The sequence below is a fragment of the Schistocerca americana genome, chromosome 3 (genome assembly GCF_021461395.2).
Source record: "Schistocerca americana isolate TAMUIC-IGC-003095 chromosome 3, iqSchAmer2.1, whole genome shotgun sequence".
In the NCBI taxonomy this organism is placed as follows: Eukaryota; Metazoa; Arthropoda; class Insecta; order Orthoptera; family Acrididae; genus Schistocerca; species Schistocerca americana.
This window is the reverse complement of record NC_060121.1, coordinates 963,605,892-963,630,093: the sequence shown is the minus strand read 5'-3', so window position 1 is coordinate 963,630,093 and position 24,202 is coordinate 963,605,892. Positions and strand designations below refer to the sequence as shown.

Sequence of the window (24,202 nt, the reverse complement as noted above, 5' to 3'; positions counted from 1 at the left end):
CAGCTGTACCTGTACACGCCATCCAAACTCTGTTTGACTCAATTCCCAGGCGTATCAAGGCCGCTATTACGGCCAGAGGTGGTAGTTCTGGGTACTGATTTCTCAGGATCTATGCACCCACATTGCGTGAAAATGTAATCACATGTCAGTTCTAGTATAATATATTTGTCCTATGAATACCCGTTTATCATCTGCATTTCTTGTTGGTGTAGCAATTTTAATGGCCAGTAGTGTACATTAATCCACTGTAGATAACGATGTTACGGTTGGACAAGAATTGTCGAGTTAGTGAGTCGTGGTTTCGTTCAAGGAACTATTAGATAATAATAATAATGAACTAGGATAATTTGAACCGCGGTAGTCAGACAAGGATTCGTAACTGTTCCATCTGAAAACGGATCTGTTATCAGAGCGACCACTTCCCGTAACATGATATGACCAAACAAATTCTAGAAGCAGTCTCACAGAACAGTATAATAATTTCAAGATAGGATTTTTTTATAAACTGGCGAAAAGTTACCGGTTGAGTCAACGAGACGGAAGCTGAACAAGCTGTTAATAGCAGCCGCGGCTGCAAGAGCGGTTCGAGAATTCGGCAGTGCTGACTGGGACAGGCGGCAGGGTGACGTAAGACGCGCGGCGAGAGAAACGCAAGGACGACGGCCCCCGAAACCAATTCCGGCTCCGCTCCGAAAGACCACAGGCGGCGCCGCGAATTCACTGAACCCAGTCTGCCTGGCTGCCTTACTCAAAGGGCGCACTCCGCTGCGTTCACGATCCTCATCTCTCTCTAGACCCCATGCGGAAGGGGACATTGAGCATAATAAGATAACAGGGAACCAAACAAGACGTCCAGTGAACGCACCTGGTGACGACACGATGACTGAGTCTCAAGGCGGCAGACTGCGCAGCCACAAGGCACTGTGATGGGTTTACTCGCCAGCTGACGGCATTCGACGCATGACGTCACGCTAATGTACATACCTCCCTATCACCATGACGCACGCAAGTCCCGTGAGAACCCAATCCACTTTCGATTGCATTCCCACTTTTCGCCTGAGTCATTTCTACACGAGTAAATCTGCGTTCCTTGGCTTCGCCGCAGAAATCAAATAGGTGAATTTCGCCGACAGACCCGATCGGTCCTATCTGGACAAATTTTCAGTTCCCTGTACATTTGCCCTATTCTAAAACCACTAGTGAAAGATTTAACCCACATTTATAGTACTCCCGAATGTAGTGTTTGCCTTTTAAGTGCTGTTGAGTTCTCTTCCCACACATCTCTTTTGCGTCAGTTCTGCTTCACAAACTCGTCAAAGAAGCGGCTCCTGAGAATTTTATCCATCACGGAAGAATGCCTGTAATGATAGGAGGAATGGGGCATTTTATCTTTCAGGTTATGGAAGCGAGTGAGAGTAGCTGTTTCAGGATATAAACTAATAAATTATGTAGACACTTATGCTCCGGGACACCTATGCTCGGGTACAGCTACTGCAAATATAATATATTTTGAAGCCATCGCTGCCGGTCTCTGGCACGAATCCGCCCGGAGGATCAGTGTCGAGGCCCGGTGAGCCGGCCAGCCTGTGGATGGTTTTTAGGCGGTTTTCCATCTGCCACGGCGTATGCGGGCTGGTTCCCCTTATTCCGCCTCAGATACACTATGTCGGCGATTGCTGCCCGCAAACACTGTCTCCACGTATGCGTACGTCATCATTACTCTCCCTCACAAACATTTGGGGTTACACTCGTCTGGTACGAGACGTTCCCGGGGGAGGGGAGGGGGGGGGGGGTCCACCGGGGACCGAACTGCACAATAACCCTGGGTTCGGTGTGGGGCGACGGTTGGGTGAGTGGACTGCTGTAGCCTGTTGCGGGGTTGTGAACCACTGAGGGTTACGGCGGGGACGAAGTCTCTCGGTCGTTTCTAGGTCCCCAGTTCAATACAATACAATCACTGTCTGCTGCAAAATATTTAAAAAAAAATTGACATGACCTGGATCCAGCGCTACAACCTGCAAACATTCACCAGATGTATCGTTTGAATGCTCAAGACATTCCTTACACAAATATAGGCACATAACTCAGCAAGTGTCTTACAGGTTGCTGGCATTGGAATTCAGCATAGGACATCTGGACTTTTTCTTTTGTACTGATCAAGAAAGCACTTAATTTACTGCTTCTCCCATTTCACCTTGAAATCATCTACATACATAGTGTTTATAAACAGCAAATGTACGAGTAATTGTGGAATATGTTATCATTGATAATACCGATAGGAAGCAAGTAATTTCTCACGGTTACGCCTCTTAGCGTCAACGACGTTTATTTTTTGTTTGTATACACAACAATGGTACCAACATTTAAGCTAGCTCATGCTTCCTAGCCCTTCCTCAGGAGAACGTGCAAATGGTTCAAATGGCTCTGACCACTATGGGACTTAACTTCTGAGGTCATCATTCCCCTAGAACTTAGAACTACTTAAACCTAACTAACCTAAGCACATTACACACATCCACGCCCGAGGCAGGATTCGAACCTGCGACCGTAGCGGTCGCGCGGTTCCAGACTGTAGCACCTAGAACCGCTCGGCCACCCAGGCCGGCTCCAGAACGTAATAGCCTTAAATAGAAAACGGCCACGCATCTCTGTTAATAAAATTCAGTTCACAGAAAAATGCGAGTGATTTACACCTGTGCTGTAGAAAAATACTCCGGCGCGCCAGACTAGCCATTAATGGCGAGGGAAAATTACATCCACCCAAGCTATTGAGCTAATTAACATCGAAATAAAACCCGCAGAAACGCCGTGCAACACATCTATTCGATGAGATACGAGTTGGAGACTTGCGCCTCTTAAAACAAATGACTATCAGCCCCCCCCCCCCTCTCCCCCGCTCTGCATTATGGCCAGAAAAATAACTGATGTCGCCTACGGAAAACAAGATTTCCAACGCCTGATCATTTTTCAGTTATCAAATATATTTATACGAACATAGGAAACTGTAGTTTTATTATTTTATTCACGTCTGCTGTTATAAGAACGGCAGAGTTTTTAAATGTTGCATAGAAAGTTTTGACACCATGTCCTGCAATCGCTTTTATCACATTATTGCTACAGTTTATGACGACATAATTTAATGTGTGCCCTCTTGTATTTTAAATTTATAGGAATGTGTCATATTTCATCAGTAGGGATGCAGAAATGGTACAAATGGCTCTAAGCACTATGGGACTTAACATCTGAGGTCATCAGTCCCTTAGAACTTAGAACTACTTAAACCTAACGAACCTAAGGACATCACACACATCCATGCCCGAGGCAGGATTTGAACCTGCGACCGTAGCGGTCGCGCGGTTCCACTCAGGCGCCTAGAACCGCTCGGCCACATCGGCCGGCGGAATGCGGAAGTGAAGGGAAAACATTATTCAGTCACATAGCATTCAGCTGTTGAGAAAGCGGACATGAATTTTTATTAACGTTTTACGGTATTAGATACATATTTCTGTGAGAATTCTGTCTCTGCAGCTACGGCCTTTATATTTATAAAATGCTAATGTCGCAACTGACACTGCAGTAGTATTCATAGTTTTTAATCATTTCCAGAGTGGAAGATCAGTGATAACACTGACGATGACACAGCAGCAAGGAAACAGGTCATGACGCAGGAAAAAAGTATTTTAAATAAGGTGGCCCATACCACTGAATACGTTATACCGTATGTAAACAATAAGATGGAAAGGTAAACAGCTAAGAGTCTAAGTCAGACGATTCGACACCCGCAGCTTACGTAAACGAGGCCACCATCCTAATCGGCGTGTCAATAAGCCCAGGACAAACACAAGACCTGTGAGTTGTCCATTACAGCTGTGAAAGGTGAGTAGCTTTAAAAAATTGGACTGGGACAGAACAAAGGCGGTAGCGTATCTTGAGCAACCTATTCACAATTAAGAAGGAATGTTTCACTCCAAAACATAACTATATGAGGATTATAACTTAGCAAGAGCAACCAGCCACAAGTAAGTTTCGGACCTCGTCAATGAAAGTCACCTTAACCGGTTTCAGACTTGAAAAATCCACCCTCAGAATGAAATAGAAATTTCTGCTGAGGATTCTTATTAGTCTTTCAGTCGTGTGACGATACCCTGAGATTAATATTTCAGATTTAAGTACTAACTGAAAATACATTGTAATGGACGCTTTCCTTTTAGAGAGCGCCCTGCACTTGATAACTTGCCAATTTATGTCCCTGAACGAAGCAATCGCATATTATGGATGCAGATTTTTAGAATGTTGTCATGTGCAGCAGAGCAATTAACTTCAATATTCTCTTTTATTGAGCGCTATGTGGTGGTAGGGAAACTGACAGCACGTGCTCCAGCTCCCAACGATAAACTAAAGCAACGAACTCAAAGAAGCTGCTGTTCCAAAGCTATTAGACAATCGAAACTTTCAAAGATAATCAGTGAGATCACAAGCTGTGGCGTCAACAATAAAAACCTAATAACAATCACCAGAGTTCTCGAACTCGAAACGAGTTATGGCGGCTGTAAAAAGCTGGTAGCCTTTCGTGTGTCAAATCCACACTTGGGCGCTACAGCCGTGTCATAATAGTAAGTCGTTTTGCACGTTGCTTAAGGCAAAATAACACCTTAAGTGTGATGTCAAATTCACTTCTCAGCACCACTAGCACAGCAAATTTGTAAAATCCACAACCTACGGTAACATAGAAAACTTGTCGAATTCAGGAATAGACGACTTTGCTAGCGATGCACTGATAACAGTATCACGTCACTGCATCTCCCACTGATAACCGGTCACACCGGAAGTTGTGCCGTCGCTCGTCGGCACGCACGATGATCTAGCAGCTCTGCGCACGACGCAACGACGCGGGCGGTGTCGATTAATCGCGTGTAGCGATAGGTCGATGCGACGCTCGCACTCACCTGTAGCTGCAGAGGCGCCGCGAGCAAACTGAATGAAGCTAGCGCGCCGTACTACAACCGCCAGTCAATGGGCGACCGTGACGTAGCCGAGACCTCCGCGCGCGCCAGCCGCGGTGTTCGCCTGTCACCAGCGCGGGAAAACCTCGTCCTGTCGCCTCGGCGGCTTCTATTCTTTCTCGGCTATGGAAATCGCATTATGTCATCGCCAGACAACACTTCCTGGCACGCGCCGGACGTATTTTCCACCTGATCGGCACATAATTACGATCACGAGCACTGCTGGGAAATTTTTTCGCGGAACGCTCTCGTTTATAGCGACTTCTGGGGTCGCTCTGTGGTGACACCCTAGGACTGTTGACGGAACTCGTGTCAAGACAGTTCCTCGATTGTTACTCATCACTGGAAAGAACTAACGTAATCTATCCGCCTTTCCACTTCAATCGTTCCAGAGTTATTTATAGACTGTATCCCCGTTGCTCAATACTAGTGATCTCCGGGCTTGTGGTTTGTGTCGCTGGTCATTGGAACAGGACGCATTCAGGCTCGTAAGGGAAATCCGTTCGAAAACCCTCGGACGTCAATCTTTCCATAGCATTGAAAGATTAAATCAGTATTGCTAGGAGGCGATGGTAATTCTTTGAAGCTTTGAACCCATAAAACATTTAATACATTCATTTTAACACGGATGATTCACGTGTGCCAACTTAACCCATCCCAGAGAAACTTCCAAGTACGCAAAACGCACTCCATGATTTGTTTCTCGGTTCCGCTACACTGATTTAGCTTTGCCGCCCTTTTCAAGACGCAAATTGTATAGAATCTTCAGAGACCGAAGAGGCTTCTAAAGCCCTGTCAAGTGAGTTACTATTGTTTTCCTCGTCCCAGAAGCACTGTTAGTTACTTCCAACGTCACACAACCGTATGGAACATTAGTACTGTGTTTCAGTTTTTAAGGTTTGTCAGATATGCAAAACACGAGCATCCATAAAATGCTCCACATGAAAGTAGAATGTTCAGAGTTTAACGTCTCGTCGACGTCGATGTAGTTAGAGACGAGACATAAGCTCTACCTGAACAGTGAATTGGCTATGACATTTTGAACGAACAGTCCCTGCTTTCGGCTAAGGTGATTCAGCAATATGATGTTGGACCCAAATCAAGAATGCTGAACCATGATTTGAGCGCCATTCTTCCGAAATCCGAGTCCAGTGTTTAAACCACTGCACTATCTCGCTAGGTTCTCAAATTGTGTGGCAGTGAACAAATTCCTTTCTCATGTCATCTTTGTTAGTTTTACAAAAAATGGCTCTGAGCACTATGGGACTTAACATCTATGGTCATCAGTCCCCTAGAACTTAGAACTACTTAAACCTAACTAACCTAAGGACATCACACAACACCCAGTCATCACGAGGCAGAGAAAATCCCTGACCCCGCAGGGAATCGAAGCCGGGAACCCGGGCGTGGGAAGCGATAACGCTACCACACGACCACGAGCTGCGGACGTAAATTTTACACCGCCCACATTTGGTAATTTCAATAGCTATTATCAGTGGGAACGAACTCCCGAACAGGAATGCAGTCATTCACCGCTGCGTCATATCATTTGATGAATGAAGAAAACTGCGGTGAAAGGACGAACACAAGAAATCAACGAGATTATAAGGAGTAATTTGATGTCGACCAGTTACGGAAAACCGAGCGAGGTGGCGCAGTGGTTAGACACTGGACTCGCCTTCGGGAGGACGACGGTTCAATCCCGCGTCCGGCCATCCTGATTTAGGTTTTCCGTGATTTCCCTAAATCACTCCAGGCAAATGCCGGGATGGTTCCTCTGAAAGGGCACGGCCGACTTCCTTCCCCATCCTTCCCTAATCCGATGAGACCGATGACCACGCTGTCTGGTCTCCTTCCCCAAAACCAACCAACCAGTTACGGAAACGAGGAAGTGATAAACAGTTCAAATGGTTCAAACGGCTCTGAGCACTATGGGACTTAACATCTGAGGTCATCAGGCCCCTAGAACTTAAGAACTACTTAAACCTAACTAACCTAAGGACATCACACACATCCATGCCCGAGGCAGGATTCGAACCTGCGACCATAGCGGTCGCGCGGTTCTAGCCTGAAGCGCCTAGAACAGCTTGGCCACAGCGGCCGGCTGATAATCGGTGTCAGTTATTTGAGCTTGTTCTCCATTTCACTGGTGACAAAATTTAATTCGGTTGCTTACAAAGGAATAACGCGCCCTTTGCTGATTTGAGCGATTTCTGGCATGCTACGTCACGGGTGTACAGAAAAAGCGACTTCTCACATATGTTGTGTGTGCCCACATGAGAAATAAGCTGTAACGAAAAGGTTCCAGTTCATTCCTAGGTGCTTGCTGTTGTCGTGTCAAAAGCGGCGTTAACGTCAAGAATATTCCTGGAAAAGGGAGCTCCAGCTCTGAATGCAAATAACTGTCTACATGTTCCGCGAAAAACGGCGTACGTCGCCGCAGTTTATGCTGACAACTCGCGTAAAGAGTCAGAGAGACGGTGAACTTTGCTCTTTCACGAATGACCTCTAGTTGTGTGTACACGCGGCGTTCATCATTACGTCCACAGGTCAACACTGGGGCTTACTTCTAAGGCAGTCCGGTAGTTGTTGCTAACGTCTACATCACTGTTGACTTGGACAATATTAACGATGGGAGCATTTAGTTAATAACAGGCCACACTGCCATTCTGATGGATACCAGACTACAATGGTATAGATCCGATCCCCCAGCCAAGCGTTCAATTTTTTACTTCTTGTTTTATGTGAAGCTGTAGGTCTCATCATGGGTGGAGTGATTGTTAAGTGGAAGGAATATGGCAAAATGGCCGCTAGAAACAATGCAAAACCTTTGCTTTCTGAAGCGTTCGGATTTTCCTAAACGAAGCAATCATGCGCTACTTTGGTTGATTTGGTGGACTCGCAGATCAATAGCGCTTCTTCAGAAATGACAGTGCATAACCATCATGAACAACATTAAAAAAACTGACATAATATTTCGGAAATTATGAAATCTAAAATATATTTTGCATGCACTCCTCTTAACCATAGCGCTTCTTCAGAAATGACAGTGCATAACCATCATGAACAACATTAAAAAAACTGACATAATATTTCGGAAATTATGAAATCTAAAATATATTTTGCATGCACTCCTCTTAACCAATCATAAAATTTCAGTTCTCTTGAATATAATCTCATTTTTCAGTATAATAGAGCGATATCGAATAAGTTAACCAAATTTTGCATAATGTGTATCGTTATTGGAATGATCGTCCCTTAAGCAAAATTACTTGAAATTCTGTAAGATAATTGCTGGCCCAGCTCTTGTGTTGGGTTGAAAATTGGAGCAGTCATTATCAAAATCACAGCGAGGAGATACAAAGAAACATCATCAGTAATTAAATGTAGGCATAAATGCCAGTGTCGCATTCTAAGAACGAGTTATGAGCTACGAAAACGAACTGAAGCCTGTACGACAGGTAATATCAAGAAAAATCTAAAATTAAAGTACACGATTGTGAGCTGTATCTGTTAAAATAATATAGTAGCCTTGCAGGCATTTCCAGGACCACATTAATCTAAGTAAGTAACGCAGTTCCCATTGAAAGAAAAGTATCACTTGTATTTAAAAAAGAGAAAAAGGGCTTCACCGCTATGAATGTGAAAAATTGAACACTGACCTCAATATAAGCTTCATCGAACGTCTATGGAGAACACCACTTAAGATACAAAATCAAATACATTCAAAAAAATTCTCAATACTCTATTAAAAGGCTCGATGATGCAGTCTTTCGATAGCTACAATGTTTATGCTGAGCTGAGCCCAATTATCAGATTTTGGTCTGTGGCAAACTTTTTATCGCTGCCTCTCACGACTTGAAGACGGCAGGTATAACACACGCCGTATACTTCTGTCGCTACAAGTTTCCCTCTCAACTGTCGGCTCCGACGGGATTCCCGTCAACCTTGTAACACGCCGCGTCCTCGACTGTGCAGATTTACGGCCCAAAGTACAGTGTTGCCTTTCCTCTGTTGGCACAAATATTGCGAGACACTCGCTAAGATTATATTCCACATTTAATGCATTTCGTACCTCACTGACATTAGTGTACGTGTAATTGTAACATATCGATATTTGGTTAACAGTTGTAATGCGCGCGAAAAGAAACATGTTTCAGAAAGGATATAATCATCATACAGTTTGAAATCTGATATAGAAAGTTTCCACGAAATTTTTTGGTAAAGTTTTATTCGAAACTAAATTCTCGGGTCAACAATATCGAATGTACTTACGATTAATAAATTCTTCGTCTTAAAATCAAAGGTGATACGTCGGAGCTAACAGTTGTTTACACAAATCAGATGATGTTTAAATAAAAAACTAACTATATATAACTCAATCGCTATTCTAAATTAAAGCTGTCGCAATAGTGATTGCCAAAATTTGTAAATGGTGCTATTATAAAAACAAAGTAAGTCCATGACAACACACTCGATAATACAGGCGTGTCTAAAGGAGCGTTGGATTAAGCTAATGTAGTATTAACATCGGAGTGTTGCATGCTGACAACAAAATTACCTCTCATCCGATGCCGTGCTCGGCAGCCATACCAGTCGAATTGTGCGCGCGCAGCTGGGCGACTGAACAACTGACAGCGTAGGAGCCGCGACCGCGCATGCGCGCGCGGCCTTGAGCGCCGCCAGCGCTGCAGGCGGCAGCTCAAGGTACGACGGGTTTGGGTTTTTCTGACTAGGTCTGTTCCTAAATCTGTACGTTCTACGTGCCTCGGTTGTGTAATAACTGACAGTTAGTTATATCTCAGTAATCGAATGCTCCATGATACTGTAGCTTGCCAGCACCAGCTATGACCTGCCGCCGTGATCGCGCAGTTGAGGGATCCAGAAAGTAAATAACTGTTTATATTATCCCCATAGCTTACGTGTGTCTTTATTGAACGCATCATAGTTGAAATATGGAGCAACAAGAGGCAGCACTTATCCCCTAGTTAATACTCTATTTGCGATGGTTGAACCAGAATCGACGGGAGAGGCAACCTTCTGGTTAGAAAAACTTTTGTTTTCAGTGGAAGTATATATTTACTTGTCTTGAAAGGAGGATATAAGATGAACATCAACAAAAGCAAAACAAGGATAATGGAATGTAGTCAAATTAAATCGGGTGATGCTGAGGGAATTAGATTAGGAAATGAGACACTTAAAGTAGTAAAGGAGTTTTGCTATTTAGGGAGTAAAATAACTGACGATGGTCGAAGTAGAGAGGATATAAAATGTAGACTGGCAATGGCAAGGAAATCGTTTCTGAAGAAGAGAAATTTGTTAACGTCCAGTATAGATATAAGTGTCAGGTAGTCGTTTCTGAAAGTATTTGTATGGAGTGTAGCCATGTATGGAAGTGAAACATGGACGATAACTAGTTTGGACAAGAAGAGAATAGAAGCTTTCGAAATTTGGTGCTACAGAATAATGCTGAAGATAAGGTGGGTAGATCACGTAACTAAAGAGGAGGTATTGAATAGGATTGGGGAGAAGAGAAGTTTGTGGCACAACTTGACTAGAAGAAGGGATCGGTTGGTAGGACATGTTTTGAGGCATCAAGGGATCACAAATTTAGCATTGGAGGGCAGCGTGGAGGGTAAAAATCGTAGAGGGAGACCAAGATTGAATACACTAAGCAGATTCAGAAGGATGTAGGTTGCATTAGGTACTGGGAGATGAAGAAGCTTGCACAGGATAGAGCAGCATGGAGAGCTGCATCAAACCAGTCTCAGGACTGAAGACCACAACAACAACAACATATATTTACTTTCAACATAAAATATAATTTCAAGAAAATTCGAGAAAAATAAACCTAGATATCCACTGCATCGGTTTTAAATCGGGGTGTGACCCATCATAGATTGTCTGCTCCTTTTTCTTCTTCCCTCATCGCAGTTCTGGGAAGTTTCTTCAATAAAACTATATTCCATTAGTATCTCAATGTTGATCGAACAACAGCTGGTGTATTCCGTATCTGTTGACAGCTCTGTGACAAGTTAACTGAAAGAAAATCGGGCATGATGAAATTTAACTTACCTGTATGATACAGAGAGTGCTTATGTCTCGCTTGAGTTACACAATTTGTAAATTGTTGTGTAGCAAGAAACCGTCTTCGCACGGCTGCGAGTTGCACCCAAAATTGATTGTAGGAGTAAAAGAGTAAGAACGAACGGAATCGTGGAACTGGTGCTTCAACAGTGTGATGTCTCGCAAAGACGCCGTAGGTATTTATGTGTTTCAGCGTCTGTTCTGGATGGTAAATTTACTACTACACCTCGTCTACTCCTGCGAGACAATACCCCTATCCACACGCCTGAGAAAATGTTTACATTTCTGAAGGGTCTGTAACCAGAAGGCAGACAAGTGATAACAGAGGGCAGCTTAAGCTCTACATTACTATCTGATATGACGCGCGAACTTCCCGAGAAATGTGCGTCACGTACATCAAGGAGGGACAATGGAAAGTAAAAGGATTATTACAAATTATTTTCTGGTTTACTGCCTCGTAATGTTGTAGTACGTGTGGACGTCGTTTGTACCAGCAAGTGCCAGGAGGGGCCACACATGCTATAACGGATTATTTGCAAAGCGGCCTAGATAACGAAGGAGATGTCTCGCTCTTCATTCGGACATCCCCACTCAGGCACGTCTGACGTAATTGTTATGGATCACACCGCCAGTTACAAGGAGGACAGTACCTTTCGGACCTCCAAAGACGATACAGCATCTCTCTGTACACTGTAGGTCTCATTAACAGTGCATACAGTTCTAAGGCAATAATGGACTCAACGCTGCGTCTAAGGTACGCATTGGATTTAAGTGTTTCATATTATTTAACACTGCATACAAAAGGCAGTAGTGGACTCAACGCACCTTCGTAAGGCACGCATTGGATTTAAGTATCACAGGGAATTGATGAATCTGCTCGCCAGCTGAGTGTCTGGGCGACACAAGGACTCAGGTTCGATCTTTAGTAATGTCAAGTATTTTTCGTTGGAAGGTGGGGGGGCAGAACAGAACATGGTCCGTTCTATCCCATCGTGGCAACTGGGGAATTCGACGTATGCAGTCGCCGGAAGGAGGGCTTTACAACCAGTGAAAATCTGGCGCCTTCCTTGAAGAGCGTTTGGTACAGATGATTTTCTGACTACATGAAGCAGAAGAATAATGTTCTTTTTGGCGTTTTTGTTGTCGCTGTTTGGCGGCAATGGTTGGAGAGAAGGAACAGTGTCCAGCTGTTACAAGCAAAAACCTTGCGCCTCTCGAAGAACTATACAATCCCCAGAAATCAACCAAACAACTCTTGTTCTGGTAGAGCTATGTTGGAAGCTTTATCTGGCCAACCTGATTTAGGATTTTTGTGATTTCTCTAAGTCATTTGAGGCGACTGCCAGGATGGTCACTTGAAACAAAACTATTCCCTTATCGTCCCGCCAGAGCTTGCAATCCGTCTTTAAGGACCTCGATATCGACAGAATATTAATTCTGCTTCTTTTAGCACGGCCCATCCCGAGCCATACTGGAGGTTCTCGACAGACGGACAGATCAGAGTATTACGCCTGGACTCCACAAGACACAGCTGGGTGGTCTAGATTTAATCTGGAAGCTAGTGCACAATTTAATGTTCAATAACTACATGTCACGTAGGGTCGACTCCTTGCCATACAAAATCCAGTGATTGAAAATTTTTGAATCAGCGGAAGACGAAAACATCTGCTCAGCGCGCTATAAAGACGCCCTCCTTAGTACGCCTCAGCAACAAAGTGAAAACAGTTTGGCGTTTGCCGAGCTCCCGAAGTACGATTATACCGTAGGCGCTTAGGGTTCCTTAGGTCTGTCTCCCGGAGAAGGTAGCATTTTACAGCGCAGACAACGAAGTGTAAGGGCAAGTGGGTATGGATCTAGTCTGTCTCCAGCAATCAAACAAGGGCAATCCAGTAGCGAGACTGAAATATGGGAGGAAATTAGTGACAGTGTTCACGTAGCATCGGAAAACGTATCACAGATAAACTCATCAGCATCCTTAAATGTCACTCTAACAATTTTGTGGTAGACTCTATGTGTTTATGTACACGCTGAGATAATTATGAAATTTTCAGTGTGTACAGTTTACAACTAACGAAGACTATAGCTGAAAGCCTTAATAAACCTAAACATCAACCACTTACTATAAAAGCAACAATTCTGAAGACTTAATAAGTGAAGTATAAGACTCGAGGGGCATGAAAGGGAAGCAGTGGTTGGGAAAGGAGTGAGACAGGGTTGTAGCCTCTCCCCGATGTTATTCAATCTGTATATTGAGCAAGCAGTAAAGGAAACAAAAGAAAAATTCGGAGTAGGTATTAAAATTCATGGAGAAGACGTAAAAACTTTGAGGTTCGCCGATGACATTGTAATTCTGTCAGAGACAGCAAAGGACTTGGAAGAGCTGTTGAACGGAATGGACAGTGTCTTGAAAGGAGTGTATAAGATGAACATCAACAAAAGCAAAACGAGGATAATGGAATGTAGTCAAATTAAATCGGGTGGTGCTGAGGGGATTAGATTAGGAAATGAGACACTTAAAGTAGTAAAGGAGTTTTGCTATTTAGGGAGTAAAATAACTGATGATGGTCGAAGTAGAGAGGATATAAAATGTAGACTGGCAATGGCAAGGAAATCGTTTCTGAAGAAGAGAAATTTGTTAACATCGTGTATAGATTTAAGTGTCAGGAAGTCGTTTCTGAAAGTATTTGTATGGAGTGTAGCCATGTATGGAAGTGAAACATGGACGATAACTAGTTTGGACAAGAAGAGAATAGAAGCTTTCGAAATGTGGTGCTACAGAAGAATGCTGAAGATAAGGTGGCTAGATCACGTAACTAATGAGGAGGTATTGAATAGGATTGGGGAGAAGAGAAGTTTGTGGCACAACTTGACTAGAAGAAGGGATCGGTTGGTAGGACATGTTTTGAGGCATCAAGGAATCACAAATTTAGCATTGGAGGGCAGCGTGGAGGGTAAAAATCGTAGAGGGAGACCAAGAGATGAATACACTAAGCAGATTCAGAAGGATGTAGGTTGCAGTAAGTACTGGGAGATGAAGAAGCTTGCACAGGATAGAGTAGCATGGAGAGCTGCATCAAACCAGTCTCAGGACTGAAGACCACAACAACAACAACAATAAGTGAAGTTTCTTTCCAGGATATCTCACACAAATTTGCTTGTAATTGATGCAACCTTTACTAGCATTCACAGGTATCTACACATCTGGGCTTAGTTTATATCGTCTCTACACCGCTGGCTAAAAATTCTCCTGCTACATGTGCTGACTCTCAGTTTCCCAAATCAGCTTTGTGACTTCCTGCCTTCGGTTCAAATGGCTCTGAGCACTATGGGACTTAACATCTGAGGTCATCAGTCCCCTAGAACTTAGAACTACTTAAACCTAACTAACCTAAGGACATCACACACATCCATACCCGAGGCAGGATTCGAACCTGCTACCGTAGCGGTCGCGCGGTTCCAGACTGTAGCGCTTAGAACCGCTCGGCCACCCCGGCCGGCCCTTTGGCTGCCGTCGTTTCCGCTGTAGTACTGAACGTATGGGATGTGTGGTTAGTTTTATCGACACTGCAAGTTGCATGTGGATTACAAGAACCGCAGATAGCAACCGCTATTTCCAAGATGCTGTAGCGGGCGAATACACGGTTCTGCTTCAGGGAATACGTAATGCTATATTCAAATAAGACAGCACTTGGCCACATCTCAGTTAGAAGGTCCAAGCTGTGTTCAGACGGCAGCACAGATATAGTCTGCTGTTCTCCGACTGGGTATCATCGGAGATGATCGTTCGAAAACTGTCCTGTCAGCTGCCTCTAGTAGAAAGCTGTGATCTAGAAGTAATGTGTCAGCCGATAACAAAGAAATGCGTACAGCGATACATTGATACTGGTGACTAAATTTTCATCATCATTTTGGCGAAAGGTCCCGGTGAAAGTTCAGACTTCTCTGCAGCGTCTCTTAACAGTGCGGGCATGTGTAAGTGTGTGTGACCCCGTTGTTGAATGTGATGTTTAAGCTCGGCAGGCTGTTCAAAGAATAGGTTATTTAATGGGACTGGTTTCACCCTCTTCGTTCCCTTCATCGCCAGACAGGCACTCTTCGCAGCTACCCATGCCAGCTATCCAGTCCCATTCTCGACATAGTGCGTTAACGGGGGAGAGTTCACCGTGTAACCACTAATTCCAGCGAACACCCATGAAAACCAACCGGACGCTCGTAGATTTAAGCTAATTACCAAGTAGAAATTCCAGCTACACTTAACCAACCTCATAACATGTCTTACACATTGTAATTGTCATCTGTTTCTGTATTTCTCTCCCCAACACAGTCTCTCTCTCTCCCTCTCTCTCTCTCTCTCTCTTTCTTTCCCCAGTGACATTAATAATTCCTAAGTGCCGTGCGCATTTCACACTAATCTACCCCTTCTTCGCGTGGGGATATTCCGAATCTTTATCTCGCGTATTATGCCTGATACCACTACATTTCATACTTTATTTCTTCATTTTCAGATAAATGATAAGGTTAAGAGAAACGTGTGTAGATAATAGCTTAATTTTTAGGTCCATTGTCATGAGAAACACGTCAGTGATATATCAGTTCCGTAAATGTATGTTGTCGACAAGCAGCAGTTTGTGGTCATATTTATCGTCATTTTGGTGCATATCTAGAAGCTCCGCACTTTACTGGTGTCTTCCGCATTTTACTTGTGTCCTTTTAGATGCCAATGTCTTCATAACGGCAGTAACAATTTTATGCATTTATATGTATTTATATGTATAAAACGATGTGAGGCCCTACCAACTTGTGAATAATCTAATATCTTTTGTTTTGCCGAGAGTAATAGATCCTAAAAAAAATATTGGAAATCGCGTGTTAAAGAAACAGAATATCATTGTTTGTCTTATTTAATGCCTTACGATTATGAGTTTAAAATGTATTATAAAATTTACAATAAACCAACACTGAATGCTTTCCCATGTCAAACCAAAACGCGGCTGGTTGCAATAAAAGAACCGTGGAACAATTTCATGTAAATGATTTCCTTAGCCTTATCGCCCAGCATATAGTACAGTCTAGTTATAATTAAACTTTCACTACTGAAAAACGAGTAATTGTAGTACAATGAAACTTCGTGGAATCATTTGTAAGGACTTGGCGGGAGAGAAATAACGAACAAACTACCGAAAGAAGCATATTTTGATTTCCACATGAGAGGATAACATTTGTGAATTAAGTAACGTGTTTACGTTTCTTGTTAGAAACGTTGCTAAATGTGATGACCATCGACCATCCGTATCCACAAGAACCTAGAACTGCAACAGAGGATAGCCGCGCGGTCAGAGGCGCCTTGCCACGGTTCGCGCGGCTGCCCCTGTCGGATGTTCGAGTCCTCCCTCGGGCATGGGTGTGAGTGTGTGTTGTCCTTAGTTTAAGTTAGGTTAAGTAGTGTGTAAACCTAGCGATCGATGATCTCAGCAGTTTGGTCCCATAGGAACTTACCACAAATTTCCCGACAGAGCATGCCATTCCCCAAGTTTTCGCAGCACTTTTCGATCGGTGGACCATGGGATTTTCAGTTGTCGTGGCATGGCTCGTGCACTGTTTGAACACTGCACATTGCGTCCAGCATTCTTAGCCGTGGGAACAGTAACTTCTTCCACAATTTGTGGCGCAATTGGCCGTCGGCATCTCCTGGGAGCAAGTCAGTTAATTCTAATGGAGATGAAATGTCGTGTGGCTAAGGCCCCCGTCGGGGCCACTTCGGCGACCTGCGCGTCGATGGAGATGAAATGATGATGATTAGGACAACACAACAGCCAGTCCCTGAGCGGAGAAAATCTCCGACCCAGCCGGGAATCGAACCCGGGACCTTAGGATTGACATTCCTTCACGCTGACCACTCAGCTACCGCGGCCGGACTCCAATGGAAATGAAATGATCTTATGGCATTGTTGGCCGGGAGGCCCCCATTCGGGGGAGTTCGGCCGCCGTATTGCAAGACCTTTTTAGGTGACGCCACACCGGCGATTTGCGAGTCAATGATGATGAAGAACACACAACACGCAGTCCCCTGCCGGGAATCGAACCCGGGCCCCCTGCGCGGTAAGCGGTAACGCTACCGCTACGCTACGGAGGCGGACAGATAATTCTAAAACGAACAATGTTCTTCAATCCAGATGCGGAGGACGACCTCTCCGTATTCCTTCAATGCGTCGTTGCTCGGAAAGAACTGCAGCGCTTTTGCTGTTTTTTTTTTTTTTGACTGCTTTACGAGTAACGCCCTTCTCACATTGCCCAGACCCATGTTGACTGTCTGCAACTGTAGTGCACACTGCTGCTTGTATTTCAGCCCTACGTCGCTGTGCCAGTAGGACCGCCCAACGGCAATTCACAACACAAACACTACTAACAGCACAAAGCCTGCAGCGCATAGTCTGAAAATCATTCCTATAAAGTTTGGTACCTGTGGTGTCACCGCCAGACACCACACTTGCTAGTCGGTAGCCTTTAAATCGGCCGCGGTCCGGTAGTATACGTCGGACCCGCGTGTCGCCACTGTCAGTGATTGCAGACCGAGCGCCACCACACGGCAGGTCTAGAGAGATGTCCTGGCACTCGCCCCAGTTGTACAGCCGACTTTGCTAGCGATGCTACACTGACAAATACGCTCTCATTTGCCGAGACGATAGTTAGCATAGCCTTCAGCTACGTCATTTGCTACGACCTAGCAAGGCGCCATTACCAGTTATATTGAGCATATTAATGTACCGTCAAGAGCGATGTACTCCAATTATGGATTAAAGTTAAGTATTACAGCAACTGCGTCCGTTTTTCTAAGTTCTCATTTCTCTGACCTGTTCCAGACCTCACGCCAGTCTGCGTGTAATTAAACGCGTGCATTTCGGCCTCCTCTAGCAACACGGTGTTGGCTCTTCTGCCAACACAGCAGTACCCATACAGGAAACAGTTTTCTGCCTGCACTGGCTCAAGTAGCAAAAGTTTAATTGTAACCGCTCTGTATTTCGACAGACTTTATTTGGGTTCTTACGCTCTTCGGCTTCGGTGTAAAACAGGTGTGCTGGAAAATTGACGAGTAGGTGGTGTGCTTTCCTATTTCTTTTTTCCTCCCCGCGACGCTGGATGCAGCTGAGAGCGTCAACTCAACAAGTGGCCACAAAAGCCAGCGAAGAGGACCAGTCTTTGGATCGAGAACGTGCGACTTTTCGCACAGGGCGTTGTTACTGGAGCGGTGGCACGTCCCAGCCGTTCTTTGCCCAGTATGTGACTGCTCAAGGACCTGTAAACAGAGCCGGCGTCGCAGGGCGGCAATCACCGGTCATAGTAATTACACCTCGGACAACCTGCCCAGGGACGCGGAGCGCGGCCTAAAGAGCCCGTAATTGTTTCTGTGCCGGCCCGCACTGTGGGAAAGAAGGCTGGCCGGCGCGCCTTTGGCGAGCTACCTCTTTTTCTTTCACCCCCACTTCGGTCTTGTCATTGAAACGATATGTAGGCGCGCGCGCCTTAACACCTGCCAGTCTCGAAGTATGTCCTTACGAGCGTGAAGGTATTTCTAAACATATACCATGAAATTCCGATGTAATACATCTACGTCGCTATGCTGCTTTTGCCCTTCGGTCGGCACATACCTTCCCACGGTTCCACCTGCATGCATAAATTTCGTAAGAATTATTCGCGGTTGTTTCTGTAACGTATTCGTAGTAAGAAACGTTCATAACGAGGTTTACCGGGGCCGGCCGCGGTGGTCTCGCGGTTCTAGGCGCGCAGTCCGAACCGCGCGACTGCTACGGTCGCAGGTTCGTATCCTGCCTCGGGCATGGATGTGTGTGATGTCCTTAGGTTAGTTAGGTTTAAGTAGTTCTAAGTTCTATGGGACTGATGACCACAGCTGTTAAGTCCCATAGTGCTCAGAGCCACTTGAACCATTTTTTTGAGGATTACCGGTATAGTAGGTAATTACAGTTTCGTGATGTCAGAGTGCCTAGAGAGCAACACGTTAAGAGGAAATAAGCTGCGTTGACTTGATATCACTAAATCAGAAGAATTATAAAAAGTTTTAGTTTTATATATTTTTATTGTAGAGGGGGGGGGGGGGGGGGTAGGTATCCGTCAGTTTTCTGACTGGTCTGCCTGCTACGAGCCGCAGCGATTTCCTCTTCTGTTCCGACCATAGACGTACTAAATAAAAACTAGACCGCGAATTGGCGCTAGTGTCGCATCCCCACATTCAACATTATAGAAGCCGCCATTTGCAGGGAAACAGTGCGTAAACAGGGTTCCTTCGTGTGCTGCTTTTAATAAGAATGGAAGCAAAGACGAAGACGGAAACAGTGTTACATTTCATAGGTCAGTCATTTCTGGTTGTTTGTTACTTTCTATTTCTTGTATATAGTATTTTCATGGAGAAATAATACGTCATGATCGTTTGTTTTTGTTTAGAATTCTAAATCGGAAATGGATTGTTGCCACTCGGAGAGAGAACTTCCAACCGACAGCAAATCATTTGCTGTGCTCTCTTCATTTTGAAGAGAATTGTTAAATGGAAAATTATGTAAATAGACGTCAACTGAAGGACGATGCTATATCGACAGTATTTGGATTTCCAACTCATTTGAAAAAGGTATAGTGTTTGCAAAGCCAATTAATGCAAGTGCTAAATGTAGGTGACAGCAGATTGTTCTATAGCCTAACCTGATGTCTATATTTATACCTTATACTGTATCTAATAAACCTTCTGCTAGAAAAATTGCAAGTTACATAGGGAAAAAGTTGCAGTGTTAGAGATTACAGACAAAGGTACTTTGTTGCATGTCAAGTACTTATATTGTATTTGCATATAAATTACTAAAAATACTAACAGGGTTAATGTACTAAGTTGAACTGAATGAAGAACTAGGCACATGATAGGCATTTAGATTTTTAATCAAATATATATTAAGTATGAATCAGAGGTAGGTCGAATAATTGCGTGTAGATACTTAACACGTGTTGTCAGGTGGTGATTATACTTCGTAAATGGTCAAATATTTGATCAAATGTTGCAAACTCAACCACTTTCAGAGGTGCTATCAATGCTAAAAACTAATGTGCGAATGAAATTCCTACGGTATTTAAAGTGATATGGGTTGTTACAATTAATCATACCAATATTCGAGTGTAGACAATACTGTGCTAAACAAAAGTAAGCGTACAAAATGTACACAGTAGTCGGCAAAAAGCAAACAGGACCCGACAGGAAAATTATGTGAATTAAACAATAATCGTACTGTTTGCTACTTTAAAAGTTTCATGTAATTATGTAATGCAAATAGCTCGATGTAAACTCGCTCCACCTTGTCAGGAAAGAGCCTTACATTCTTAAATTTCGCTTCTCTATGCAGGCGTATTTCGGAAATTACGAAACTTCATTCATTTAAGTATACTTTTAAAATAGACTCGAATACTCAGTACCTTTTTAAACATACATGTGTTTAATGTGTGCTTCAATTTGCTCCGGTTGCGTCTCATATGCTTCAAATCACAACCCCAGTACTAGGATTCACCCCTGCAAACGGCGGCGATCAGCTGCTTCAACTGGGGGACAGTTGCCTCGCTTCTCCGCTACGGCGCGGTAGGGGCTTGGTTCCAACCTCTTCGTCTCAGAGAAGTATTTACCGTTCACAGCTATTTGTGGTATTTATTCCAATACCTGTCTAACCTAAAATTTTTGCCCCCTTCGACACTCACTAGAACCATGAAAATCATTCCCTGGTGTCTTAACATGTGGCCGATCGTCTTGTCCATTCTTCTAACTCTTATTTTTCACATACTCCTTTCCTCGCCCATTCTGCTGAGAACCACGTCATTCCTTATTCACTTGATTGTGAATAGTCTTCTTTCTCTAACTCCATATCTGACACGCTTCAGTTTCTTTCCTTTACAGTTGTAAATACGTATCCTTATTAAAGAAATCATTGATAATATCCACATAAATGCAAATGAGTTTATCTCCGCAACACTGTATACGGTATCCACTGTTTTACCACGACTCCCTATACTTCGTTTACGAAAACGTTTATCTTATGTCAATGGCCGGCACTATTGAGTCAGCGTCATTTACATCTACATCTACATGCATACCCTGTAAATCACATTTCAGTGCCTGGCAGAGACTCCACCGAACCACCTCCACAATTTTCTATTATTCCAATCTCGTACAGCGCGCGGAAGAAACGAACACATGTATCTTTCCGTGCGACCTATGATTTCCATTATTTTTATTGTGGTGATCGTCTCTGCCCATGTAGGTCGGCCTCAACAAAATATTTCCGCATTCGGAGGAGAAAGTTGGTGATTGGAATTTCGTGAGAAGATTCCGCCGCAACGAAAAACGCCTTTGTTTTAATGATGTCCACCCCAAATCCTGTATCATTTCAGTGACACATTCTCCCGTATTTCGCGATAATACAAAACGTGCTGCCCTTCTTTGGACTTTTTCGATGTACTCCGTCAGTCCTATCTGGTAACGATCCCACACTGCGCAGCAGTATTCTAAAAGAGGACGGACAAGCGTCGTGTATGCAGTCTCCTTAGTAGGTCCGTTACATTTTCTAAGTGCCCTGCAAATAAAACGCAGTCTTTGGTTAGCCTTCCCCACAGCACTTTTTATGTGTTCTTTATAATTTAAGATGTTTGTAATTGTAATTCCTAGGTATTTAGTTGAATGTACGGCCTCTGCATTTGACTGATTTATCGTTTAACCGAAATTTAACGAACTTCTTTTAGCACCCATGTGGAAGACCTCACACTTTTCGTCATTTAGCGTGAACTGCCAATTTTCAAATCATACACATATCTTTTTTAAACTTCTTTGCAATTTGTTTTGATCTTCTGATGACTTAACTAGTCGATAAAGGACAGCGTCATCTACAAACAACCTAAGACGGCTGCACAGATTGTCTCCCAAATGGTTTATACAGATAAGGAACAGCACAGGGCCTATAACACTACCTTGTAGAACGCCAGAAATCACTTCTGTTTTACTCGATGACTTTCCGTCCATTACTACGAACGGTGACCTCTCTGACAGTAAAAACACGAATCCTGTCACATAGCTGAGACGGTATTCCATAAGCACGCAATTTCACTACAAGCCGCTTGTGTGGTACATTGTCAAAAGCCTTCCGGAAATCGAGAAATACGGAATCAATTTGAAATCCCTTGTCTATAGCACTCAACACTTCGCGCGAGCAAGTAGCTAGTTGTTTCACAAGAACGATGTTTTCAAAATCTGTGTTTACTGTGTGTCAATAGACTATAAGAAAACTGTACTCGGCATCTACAAACCAAAAATCGCACTTGATGTGCTGGCTGGTCGTTCAGGTGGGACAGGCAGAGTTAGCCGAGTACTGACGTCTTTGTAAATAGCATCCCAGCATTCGACAGAGTGATATAGGACTATTTGAACCTCTCTTCTTCTGGTAAATGTTCCAATTTGTTACTGAAACGATAAGGTAGAGTTGCTCTTCATCACTCACCACAGTTGTGCGTTCGATTGTTACGAGTGATTGTTTAGTGTTTTGGTAGTATTGTTACGAATCATCATAGAAAGGATGGAAGACAGAGAAACCTCCTAAAGAGCACCAGAGGGTTGGACAAACTGTACGTCCACTTTAGATAGAGGTACCATAGTCAACAGTGTCGCATGCTGCCTCTCCATGAGATGTTACGAATCTACTAGAATCCTTACCTCAGGGCTTAGACTTTTAAGCCTTTACCGCCTTCACAAGTTACTTCCACCTCTTTTTAGATCTTCTAATGTTTCTACCCGCACATGGTTTGTAATTCAAAGCTATTTTCGGAAATTTTAAGTGTCCATCCTTTGTATCTGCACACACTAGTTGCTGCGGACCATATTTATTTTCTCCTGAACTGTCTGCACCTCTAATTCTTGCTGTGTTGTTCCATTTCATATAAGTTCTGTTCTATAGCGACCTCTTGTTCTACTTCAAAATTGCATTTCGACGTTATGGTTTATATATTTATTTATTTTTGCAGCTTTCTTTCACCGCCACATCCTTATAAGAGGAATGAAAGATCTTCATTCTCGTATCTTGTCGGATTTTGTTCTCGAACGCGTTATGGATACTGCCACATATATTTATGTACAAATCTTAGATCTCTCTTAGTATCATATTCAATTTGACTCCTCAAATTGCTGTACGGTGATACTTTCTCTAAGGTCATGTAATCTAAAACAGTTTTACTTCCAACTTAATATTTGCCGCAGAACGCCATAACCAATATTTTAGCTTTAATAAATTTTGACATGGTATTCCTTTTGTAAAAGCTAGAGCGCTCACTGTAAGCCTCCTTCTGATTCCAGAAGTATTAAGACAGAGTCTGCAGATAGAAAAATATGTAAAACTTTTTCTTTAGGTGTTTCAGCACCAGTATCTAGGTGATTAAAAACTGCATCCAATTATAGATGATGTCATTTATACATTACTTGAGATGAGTTGGTACAACTGGGCAACGTTGTTGTGTGCCTTTATTAAAACTTCATCGGTCTGTGTTCTTCTTCTGTTTATAGTAGTATGTAAGGTTGTGGCTCCGTAAACTTTTCCGGCGTAATAATTCGTTATATTCATGTCGGGTGACCAGCCGGAACATCTCGTCATCTGGACACGATATTTCGGCGGTCCAACTGCCAGTTCCGGCGAGATAGTGTGACGGCCTACTCACCTGAAGATGGCGGCCAGGTGGACCGCCGAAATATTGTGTCCAGATGACGAGATGTTCCCGCTGGAGATCCGATATGAGTACAAAGTATGTAAGGCTTTCAGTGTCTTATATCAGTTTGCCAGAATATCCATTACTTCCCAATACTGACTACATTTGTTTGCTATTACCACTGTCGAATACTTTTACGAAGTCTATAAATACGAATACTATGTGCGTTTCCCAGTTAAATTAAATTCTTTTCTCTAAGATCTGCTGTGGAATAAATATGACTGTAGTTCATCTTCTTCTCCAGTGATTAATTATGGTTAATTATGGAGCATTTAATCTAGGATTCTGGAGTCGGGTGTACAGATCACGAATTGCACGCCACC

General features: G+C 43.5%; 1 protein-coding gene across 2 annotated transcripts in view; it reads right to left on the bottom strand.

Annotated features, from left to right (window-relative positions):
- The window catches only part of LOC124607497 (DNA-binding protein D-ETS-4), a 171,185-nt gene that overhangs the window by 46,954 nt on the left and 100,029 nt on the right, over positions 1-24,202 (bottom strand). Inside the window, exon 1 of one of the 2 annotated variants that reach the window (XM_047139881.1) lies at positions 9,565-9,623. The exons of the other annotated variant lie outside the window; for it this stretch is intronic. The gene's annotated coding sequence lies outside the window, so the exon portion shown is untranslated. Of the gene's footprint in view, positions 1-9,564; positions 9,624-24,202 lie in introns of those variants that run through there. 2 annotated transcript variants of the gene reach the window in all.